Genomic DNA, 9573 nt, shown 5'->3' on the forward strand with positions numbered 1-9573 from the left:
ATCACCACTCAGACATTCACAAAAATTACACAAGTTCAATATTTAATGTACTTGGCAATTCAAATCCAAAGGTCATAATTCTTTGTAAAAGCAGACATTTTACATGATCAACGTAGCAGAAATCAGTGGGTTTCTGTTGGGTTATATTAAAATATTCATATTAAATTAATCTTATTACAATTATAAAATAATCTATGTAGACGCACAGTAAGAAAAGATTGGTTGAGATGCAGTTACCCTGATGGAAGTAAAAGACAACAAATTTTTACTTTTACTTCCGGTTTTGTACACCAGCTTCAAAAAGCTGAAAATACAATATTTTGGTTATTGAAAATATATTTTACAGCGGTTTAGATGGTACAATTATTCTCTACACAAAACCAGGAATGATTGCTTGTTTGTTCACAAACTGAAATTAGGCAAACTATTTGAATTTCAGCAACCAGGAAATGGCGGAGCGATTTCTGCATATTGCACCTTTAAATGTACAACTATGGAGACTGTGAGGTGTGGAAATGTGGGTTCTGTGCTTTGTAAAATAGCACCTCCATACCTAAACAAACACACACCTACATCTCACCGGAGATTGACCACACACAGTGTCTCATAAAACCCATCCCCAGTCATCCCCATGCTACACCGGTGTAGCCTATTTATAGGCAGTCGCCCAAAATTCACCCCCTTACCCACCTTCAGCTCCCCCACCCCCTCAAACACCCTCGCCCCCTCCCGGTCCTTCACCTTGGCCAGGGTGAGATGGTAGCGTGGGTTGAAGGAGTCCCAGTGCAGCCAGCCCTGCTCTCTGAAGGGCTCCTGTAAGCCAGCATTTAGCTGCTGGAGGTGGGGCTGAGGCTGGGGGCTCAGGTAAAGAACCTTCCCACCAAAGTGCTTCAGTTTCAGGGGGAAGGAGACGGCCACAGGGGGGGTTGCGGTCCAGGTAGGCGAAGCGTTGGAGCATCTCCCCAGCGGCAATGACCTCAGCTGGGCCGGGGAGGACCAGGTGACAGAGGGTGACGTGGAGGGAGGAGGAGGGCAACCAATGAGGGGCGGATGAGGGGAGGAGGGAGGTGAGCTCCTCCTGAAGGTGCTGGAAGGAGGAGAGGATGGCTGGAGTGTTGGCCCGGAAGGTGATGAAGTGGGTGGGCTTACGTTTGGAAGGCCGGCCTCCACCCTTCTCTGTTCTCTGCTCCACAGGCACAGACGGACACTGGGCTAGGTCTGGGCCTTTCTCTCCATCCCAGTAATCTTTCCATTCTTCCTCCTTCTCACCTTCCTCCCCCCTGCTCTCGCTTTCACTCTGGGATAGAGACATCTGGTCTGCTATGACGACTAAAACAGAATCCTTCCCAACTTCCTCTTCCAAGGGTTCTGATTCTCTTCTTGCTTCATGTTGGTTCAGTGGAGTACTTCCTGTGCCTGGTCTGGTCAACTCAGGTACCTGAATACTTGTCTTGCTCTGATTTCTTTCCTCCAAGTGTTAATTTTCAACATCCTGTTTTATCAGGAACTCTTCACCCTCTGTAGTGATGATGCCATCTTGTTCTTCCCTTGATTCACGGTGGTTGTTTTTTTGGTCTTGTTGTTCTTGTGTCCCTGTCCTTGCCAACAAACAGATTTTGAAGGTTAACCAAACATTATGACAAAAACATGTTATAGACTAACAAAGTGAAGTAGAACAATGTTAATCCAGGTTCTAGAGTTGTGGAAATTCCTACCTCCCTTCCTACCTTCCTCCCCCTACCTCCCTCCCTCGCCCTCTCTCCCTACCTCCCTCCCTCGCCCTCTCTCCCTACCTTCCTCCCTCCCTCACCCTACCTTCCTCCCTCCCTCGCCCTACCTTCCTCCCTTCCTCGCCCTCTCTCCCTACCTTCCTCCCTCTCTCGCCCTCTCTCCCTACCTTCCACCCTCCCTCGCCCTTGCTTCCTCCTCGCCCTCTCTTACCCTGCTCTTGCTCCTCCTCCTGCCCAAAGGGGGCTGCCAGACACTGTCCAGTGGATCCAAACACCCTGTCAGTCCTGTTGTTGCGATCCCAGACTCTACGCCCTCTATGGGTGAAGTACTGAATCCTGTGTCTGGGCAGGGCTAGCTCAGAGGAGTAGTCACAATCGCAGGGGTTGGTGTCCCAGTTGAACTCAGAGAAGGGCCGCTCCAGCACCCCACGGAAGCGGTCCACGTACCCCACCACAAAGTCCGCCGGCTCCACCGACGGGTCCCACAGGATCCGAGAGATGACGTCATCAGCTGTACACATACAGGGCTTCTTGGTTGATCCTGAGGGGAGAAACTCAGTTAGTTATACTTAGTTTGCAGTAAACATGTATTTTAGTGGGTTCTCATATGTTCAGTTAGATTTAATGGAGGGAAATTGTACCTTTTCCCTCTGTGTCTTTTGGCTGTTTTGTTTTATTCCCTATTGCTTTCTTCTTGAGTTTTCCCTCCTTTTCTCCCTCTTTCCTGTTTTCCTGGTCTATAACAGCCTCTGGGTCGTCTAATGTTGGAGTGCTGAGAAATAGGGAAGGAGAAATAGGGATTGTATTCATCACTCTGGTCAATGTAAGAGCTAACCTGTTAGGTCTTCCTCATACTGATAGGACAGTGACCTTCAGATAGATGTATTTTAAGAAGTTTATCTAGATGTCTAAACAGATACATTCATTTAACTCTGATATTCTACCTCTTCACTTCCTTATCCTATGGAATAACTACCTATCTATTATATTTCTACTGTGCTACATGACTTGATTACCACTTGGTTCAGAGGCTCTGTTTGCTGTGAGGGCAGACAGAGCCAATACCACAGATGCTGCTTCTCACAGGAGGAAAAACAATGTCTTCTTCTGAAGATTCCACTGTCGCCAGGCAGAAGGATTAGTGATGAGAGGGAGGACTCTGAGATTCTGAGGGCCATCTGTTTAGGGCTGGCAGCTATATGCTTTGAAGATTTCTGTCTTTCAATCTTATTTAGTTGTTCAAGTGGTTAGAAGTCTGAAATAGACTGAACATTGAGTAAATATTAGCCCCTAACCCCTGGGCATTTTCAGTTGTTCGAGGGCTGCACAAACATTATGCATCAGACAATTTAATTAATTTTTGTTAATAAATTGCATGAATGTTAAAGACATGTTTAGACATCAGTTTTATTTTATTTTTATTTCACCTTTATTTAACCAGGTAAGCTAGTTGAGAACAAGTTCTCATTTACAACTGTGACCTGGCCAAGATAAAGCAAAGCAAACAACAACACAGAGTTACACATGGAGTAAACAAGTGTACAGTCAATAACACAATAGAAAAAAAGAGTCTATATGCGGTGCAAATGGCGTGAGGAGGTAGGCAATAAATAGGCCATAGTAGCGAAGTAATTACAATTTAGCAGATTAACACTGTAGTGATAAATGAGCAGATGATGTGCAAGTAGAGCTACTGGTGTGCAAAAGAGCAGAAAAGTAAATAAAAACAGTATGTGGATGAGGTAGGTAGATTGGGTAGGCTATTTACAGATGGACTATGTACAGCTGCAGCGATCGGTTAGCTGCTCAGATAGCTGATGTTTAACGTTAGTGAGGGAAATATAAGTCTCCAACATGGCACCATCAAAAGTCGAAATGCAATGTTACTTAGCCATTGCCCTGTCATAGTTTCTGGTATATAACAATTTTTTTACAGGTCGGTGGTGATCGTGTTAGCTACAGACCTGTGAGATCGACGACACCTGTTTCCAAAACGACACTTTCCCAACAGGAAGAACTGACAGACACCTGCTCCCTCCTCCTGGCCTGGAACATCAGAGAGAGAGGAGAGGGGGGGGCAGTTATTTAGCAGCCCGTCTCACCCAAAGTCAGTACAAAACAACATATCTGTATGGCATTTTATAATATCTGTATGGCCTTTTATAATATCTGTATGGTAGTCTGTCCTTCCCATGGTTCTCTGTGTTATCAGTGTCCTTGGATTTACCTAGTTTTACATTGAGAATACATTTTAAATTCCCATGTATTGGTCCACCAAGACCAGTGTGTATATACTGTAAAGTAGGGGACTGAGCCCAGTAGACTAGATTAGTTAATGAGCTCATGGAGAGATTGGAGCAGTCAGTGAGAATGACTTCACTCAACAAGGTCATGATGACCCCGAAATGAGCCCCAGACATGCAACTTGCCAGACCAGCCAACCTGACCAAGTCTTTACTGAACTGAAGGAGGAAAGAGAGATGGTGGTGGAACAGAGAGTGGAGCTGAGGAACATGGTGGTGGAACAGAGAGTGGAGCTGAGTATCACTAAGACTGAACTGCAGTTCTACAAGAACAAGGTGGAGCCAATGCAGGTAAAAAAAGGAGGCCAGACTGAGTGCCAGTGAGAGAGGTGGAGGAGCTGAAGAAGGAGAATGTAGGTTAGAAAACACACAAATGTAGTCATGCGCGACATTGACATTTTCTTCACAGGTGTAGGATTACTGTGTATACTATATCATATAATGTGAATTCACATACAGTGGGGAGAACAAGTATTTGATACACTGCCGATTTTGCAGGTTTTCCTACTTACAAAGCATGTGGAGGTCTGTAATTTTTATCATACTGTGAGAGACTGAATCTAAAACAAAAATCCAAAAATCTCATTGTATGATTTTTAAATAATTAATTTGCATTTTATTGCATGAATTAAGTATTTGATACATCAGAAAAGCAGAACTTAATATTTGGTACAGAAACCTTTGTTTGCAATTACAGAGATCATACGTTTCCTGTAGTTCTTGACCAGGTTTGCAGCAGGGATTTTGGCCCACTCCTCCATACAGACCTTCTCCAGATCCTTCAGGTTTCGGGGCTGTCGCTGGGCAATATGGACTTTCAGCTCCCTCCAAAGATGTTCTATTGGGTTTAGGTCTGGAGACTGGCAAGGCCACTCCGAGACCTTGAGATGCTTCCTATGGAGCCACTCAGTTGCCCTAGCTGTGTGTTTTGGGTCGTTGTCATGCTGGAAGACCCAGCCACGACCCATCTTCAAAGCTCTTACTGAGGGGAGGTTGTTGGCCAAGATCTCACAATACATGGCCCCATCCATCATCCCCTCAATACGGTGCAGTCGTCCTGTCCCCTTCGCAGAAAAGCATCCCCAAAGAATGATGTTTCTACCTACATGCTTCCTGGTTGGGATGGTGTTCTTGGGGAGTGGAGTGGAGTTTAGATCAAAAAGCTCTATTTTTGTCTCATCAGACCACATAACCTTCTCCCATTCCTCCTCTGGATCATTCAGATGGTCATTGGCAAACTTCAGATGGGCCTGGACATGCGCTGGCTTGAGCAGGGGGACCTTGCGTGCGGTGCAGGATTTTAATCCATGACAGAGTAGTGTGTTACTAATGGTTTTCTTTGAGACTGTGGTCTCAGCTTTCTTCAGGTCATTGACCAGGTCCTGCCGTGTAGTTCTGGGCTGATCCCTCACCTTCCTCATGATCATTGATGCCCCACGAGGTGAGATCTTGCATGGAGCCCCAGACAGAGGGTGATTGACCATCATCTTGAACTTCTTCCATTTTCTAATAATTGCGCCAACAGTTTTTGCCTTCTCACCAAGCTGCTTGCCTATTGTCCTGTAGCCCATCCCAGCCTTTTGCAGGTCTACAATTTTATCCCTGATGTCCTTACACTGCTCACTAGTCTTGACCACTGTGGAGAGGTTGGAGTCTGTTTGATTGAGTGTGTAGACAGGTGTCTTTTATACAGGTAACGAGTTCAAACAGGTGCAGTTAATACAGGTAATGAGTGGAGAACAGGAGGGCTTCTTCAACTCTTTGAACCACCCATCCAGGATCCAGGAAAGTTGGCTTTTCACTAGGACCGGGAGTAACAATGGCCCCCTTTCTCTTTTGCGCACAACTCACTCAGAGCCCCCCACCTATCCACTTACGCAATGTGGTCGTTCACGCTCATTCTTCAAAATAAAAGCCTGAAACTATGTCTAAAAGCTGTTGACACCTTAGTGAAGCCGTAGAAAAAGAAATCTGGTTGATATCCCTTTAAATGGGCAATAGGGATGCTTAAGAACAGAGAGGTTTCAAAAACAGGGGCACTTCCTGATTGGATTTTCCTCAGGTTTTAGCCTGCAATATCAGTTTAGTTTAACTCACAGACAAAATGTTGACAGTTTTGGAAACTTTAGAGTGTTTTCTATCCTAATCAACTATATGCATATTCTAGCATCTGGTCCTGAGAAATAGGCCGTTTACTTTGGGAACGTTATTTTTTCAAACATAAAAATAGTGCCCCCTAGCTTCAAGAGGTTAAAGAAAAGCTAACAGGTCTATGAGAGCTGGAATTCTTACTGGTTGGTAGGTGATCAAATACTTATGTCATGCAATAAAATGCAAATTAATTACTTAAAAATCATACAATGTGATTTTCTGGATTTTTGTTTACAGACCTCTACATGCGTTGTAAGTAGGAAAACCTGCAAAATCTGCAGTGTATCAAATACTTGTTCTCCCTACTGTAAGTGATAAAAGTTGACTAAATCAGATTCACTGCCAGTGATGCCCCTAGCCCAGGAGACATTGGTGTTTACATGTACAAGAATGACATGTACAAGAATAACATGTACAGGAATGGCAAGAGAATCATGTTTAATTATGCACACAGTCCTGGTGGAAATGGTAGATTTGTGGTAAATGCAGTGACTCTAGAGCTGCAGGTGGGTGTGGTCTACATGAGTCTCCCCTCAGGCAGGGGGGCTGTATGATAATTCAGATAACCGCCAACAGTGGCTTCCTGCTCTTCTCTATGTGAGGGGAATCCCTTCAAATCATAGGTCCAATAAAACTATGTAACTACCAATGAAAACTCTTAATACAATTTATATTTCTGAAAACTGATGGGGGTGATATCTAATCGAAATCACATACCACCACACCTTGAATGATGTCATAGTTGAGGATTTAATGAGCCTGTTGTTGTGCAACTTCTGATTAGACAACCAGGACTCATTATGTCAGGGGTGTCAAACTCATTCCATGGAGGACCTAGTGTCTGCTGGTTCTTGGTTTTTCCTTTCAATTAATACCTAGACAACAGGGTTGTTAATTCATCAACAAGGGAGGAGTGAACCTGCACTCGTCAAACAAGTGCATTATTGCCTTTCCATTCATAAATCTCCCAACGTATTAGCTGTCACTGATTTCCCAACATGAATGTTACACCGTATATGACACACATCTGCAGTATTACTTGTGTGTAAAGGCACATATTTCGTCCTTACAGGAGGGGTTTCCCATAAGAAGTATGATAGTGCATAAAACATTGCACGTGTAATTCCATCCGTTCTTGGCACTGACAACATTTGGACTGGACTGACTTGGCTTGCAACCTAATGACACTAGAGGGGGTACACAGACAGTTTGGCTGGTTTCTCCCTTTCCCAAAAGTAGGAGTAGGAAGAACTCAGCCCTAGACACTGACCTAGGTTAGTTCTGTGTTTTCCTTAGAAGTTAGAGACAGTGAGCTGATACTCGATCTGTGCTTCAGAACAACTTCTACCAGGAGCTTTCAGAGAGAGTGGGGGAGTAACAAGTGGGAAAAACACTGCTTTCTCCCAAATATCAAATCAAATGTTATTAGTCCCGTGCTTGGTAAACAACAGGTGTAGACTAACAGTGAAATGTTTACTTATGGGACCTTCCCAACAATGCAGAGAGAAAGAAAATAGAGCGATAATAGAAAAGTAATAACAGGTAATAATACAAGCAGATCTCAGAGAGATCATACTGTCTGATGAATACACTGTTAGATTCTGGGTTAAACTTGGAACACTGTTATACTCAGAAGTATAGTATCTGAGGAGTGATGGAGACTGGTTTTTACATCAGAAGTTAATGGTTATCTGTAGGAGCCAGATGGCTTTGGAATGTGTTGGGTGGACAGGAGGAAGGCACAGGATTGCTATAGCGGATACGGGTGGAGATCTTTGGATTAGGCATCAAGAGGGCTGAGGTCAGGTCAGATCCCCTTAGGGTAACAAACTATTGTTTCTCCCTTATCACTTCATCTTCCTGTCAAACCATAAAAGATGTAACGATTAGAGAGAAGGAGGAGTGCCTAAATTGGAGAATATATACTTGTGTTGGTAGAAACATGTTTTGTCTAATGCAGCTGTATTGATCCTCTGGGAAGAAATAAACTTGGTTAAGCTTTCATGGTGTCCGATGAGTTATTTACTCTGAGAATTAGAACCTAACAACACAAATCAAATCAAATGTTATTGGTCACATGCAGATGTTATTGCGAGTGTAGCTTAAGATACAAACAGTGTGGAATTTCTGTGGAACATATCGTTACTCAGGCAAACCCAGACTTCCTTTAGAGAAGATGAGGATGGGGTGAACACCGGTGGAGGCTGGTGGGAGGAGCTATAGGAGGATGGTCACATTGAAAAGGCTGGAATGATATCAAGCACATCGCTCATATGAAAGCCACGTTTGACTCCGTTCCATGTATTCCATTGAAGCCATTACAATGAGCCCGTCCTCATATAGTTCCTCCCACCAGCCTCCACTGGTGAACACCCAACTTCCTCGGTACCTCGATATTAAAAAACGGTCCTTCATAATTTGATCATACCTAGATAAACTTCAGTGTTGTGTAATTATCAAAATATGAACATTCTCTTTCACTGTAATTTCTGCTCTGCCTCTAAAGAAGCGTATATGCCCTAGTTAGGCCTACATCCCATGTCTACAAGTACCAGCAGTTCACACAGAATCCAACTGAATGACAAAACATTACCTGCCGTCACATGAGGTCTATCTTGGCTATGACTGGCTGGGACCTCTGTCTTTGGCCCCTCTGTAGCTCTATGCTCCTGTGCTCTCCTGTCCTCCAGGTTCTCAGCTGAGTCCAAAGGCACACCTGTCTCCTCTGACGCCATAGTTAATCAACCTGTGGGTGTAAACGATTATTATACAAAAGTGTTAACTTTGTTTCTCACTGTTAACATAGCAATACAAGGACAACCAGTTAATAAATAAATCAATTAAGCAATAATTGATTTTGTAAATATAGTAGCTATATATTTAGAAGTAAGTTGTGCTAAAGTAGCTATAGTAGATACCTGAGCTAGAGGTAGCCTTCCCTAACGAGGATGTAGCTACAACACACCCAAGAGTCAAGATAACAAGTTATACAATGCCACCAAAATGTTAAACATTAATAAAACGATAGTGTAGTACTGTATAAAATATGCATTATGAGACATTATTGTTGTTAGTTACCTGAATGTACACCCTCTGACTTATAAACAGATATACGACCAATTCTGTCTGAAACTACCGTAAATGTGCACTTTGACCTTTGGTATGTTTGTACTGAGGGGACTTGTGGGAAATGTAGGTCTATGTACCGCAGTGATGAGAACAGGCTTTCTTCTCTTTGTTTAAATAATCATTCAAATCCTCAAAATAATTGATACTATAATATTTTCTATACTAGGCCATTTATAAATTGACGATAGTTTGTTATAATTTCCTCCCGAAGAGAGTATACCAAAACTGTGAGTCATCTGTGCGGTCCTTCTGGATCCAAA

At 43.4% G+C, this 9573-nt stretch overlaps 1 pseudogene; it reads right to left on the minus strand.

The window, feature by feature from the left end:
- Positions 1–21: 21 nt before the first annotated feature.
- LOC135520648 (leukocyte receptor cluster member 9-like) lies at positions 22–9345 on the minus strand (annotated as a pseudogene).
- Positions 9346–9573: the final 228 nt, after the last annotated feature.

This window comes from Oncorhynchus masou, chromosome 29, assembly GCF_036934945.1.
Source record: "Oncorhynchus masou masou isolate Uvic2021 chromosome 29, UVic_Omas_1.1, whole genome shotgun sequence".
Lineage (NCBI taxonomy): Eukaryota > Metazoa > Chordata > Actinopteri > Salmoniformes > Salmonidae > Oncorhynchus > Oncorhynchus masou.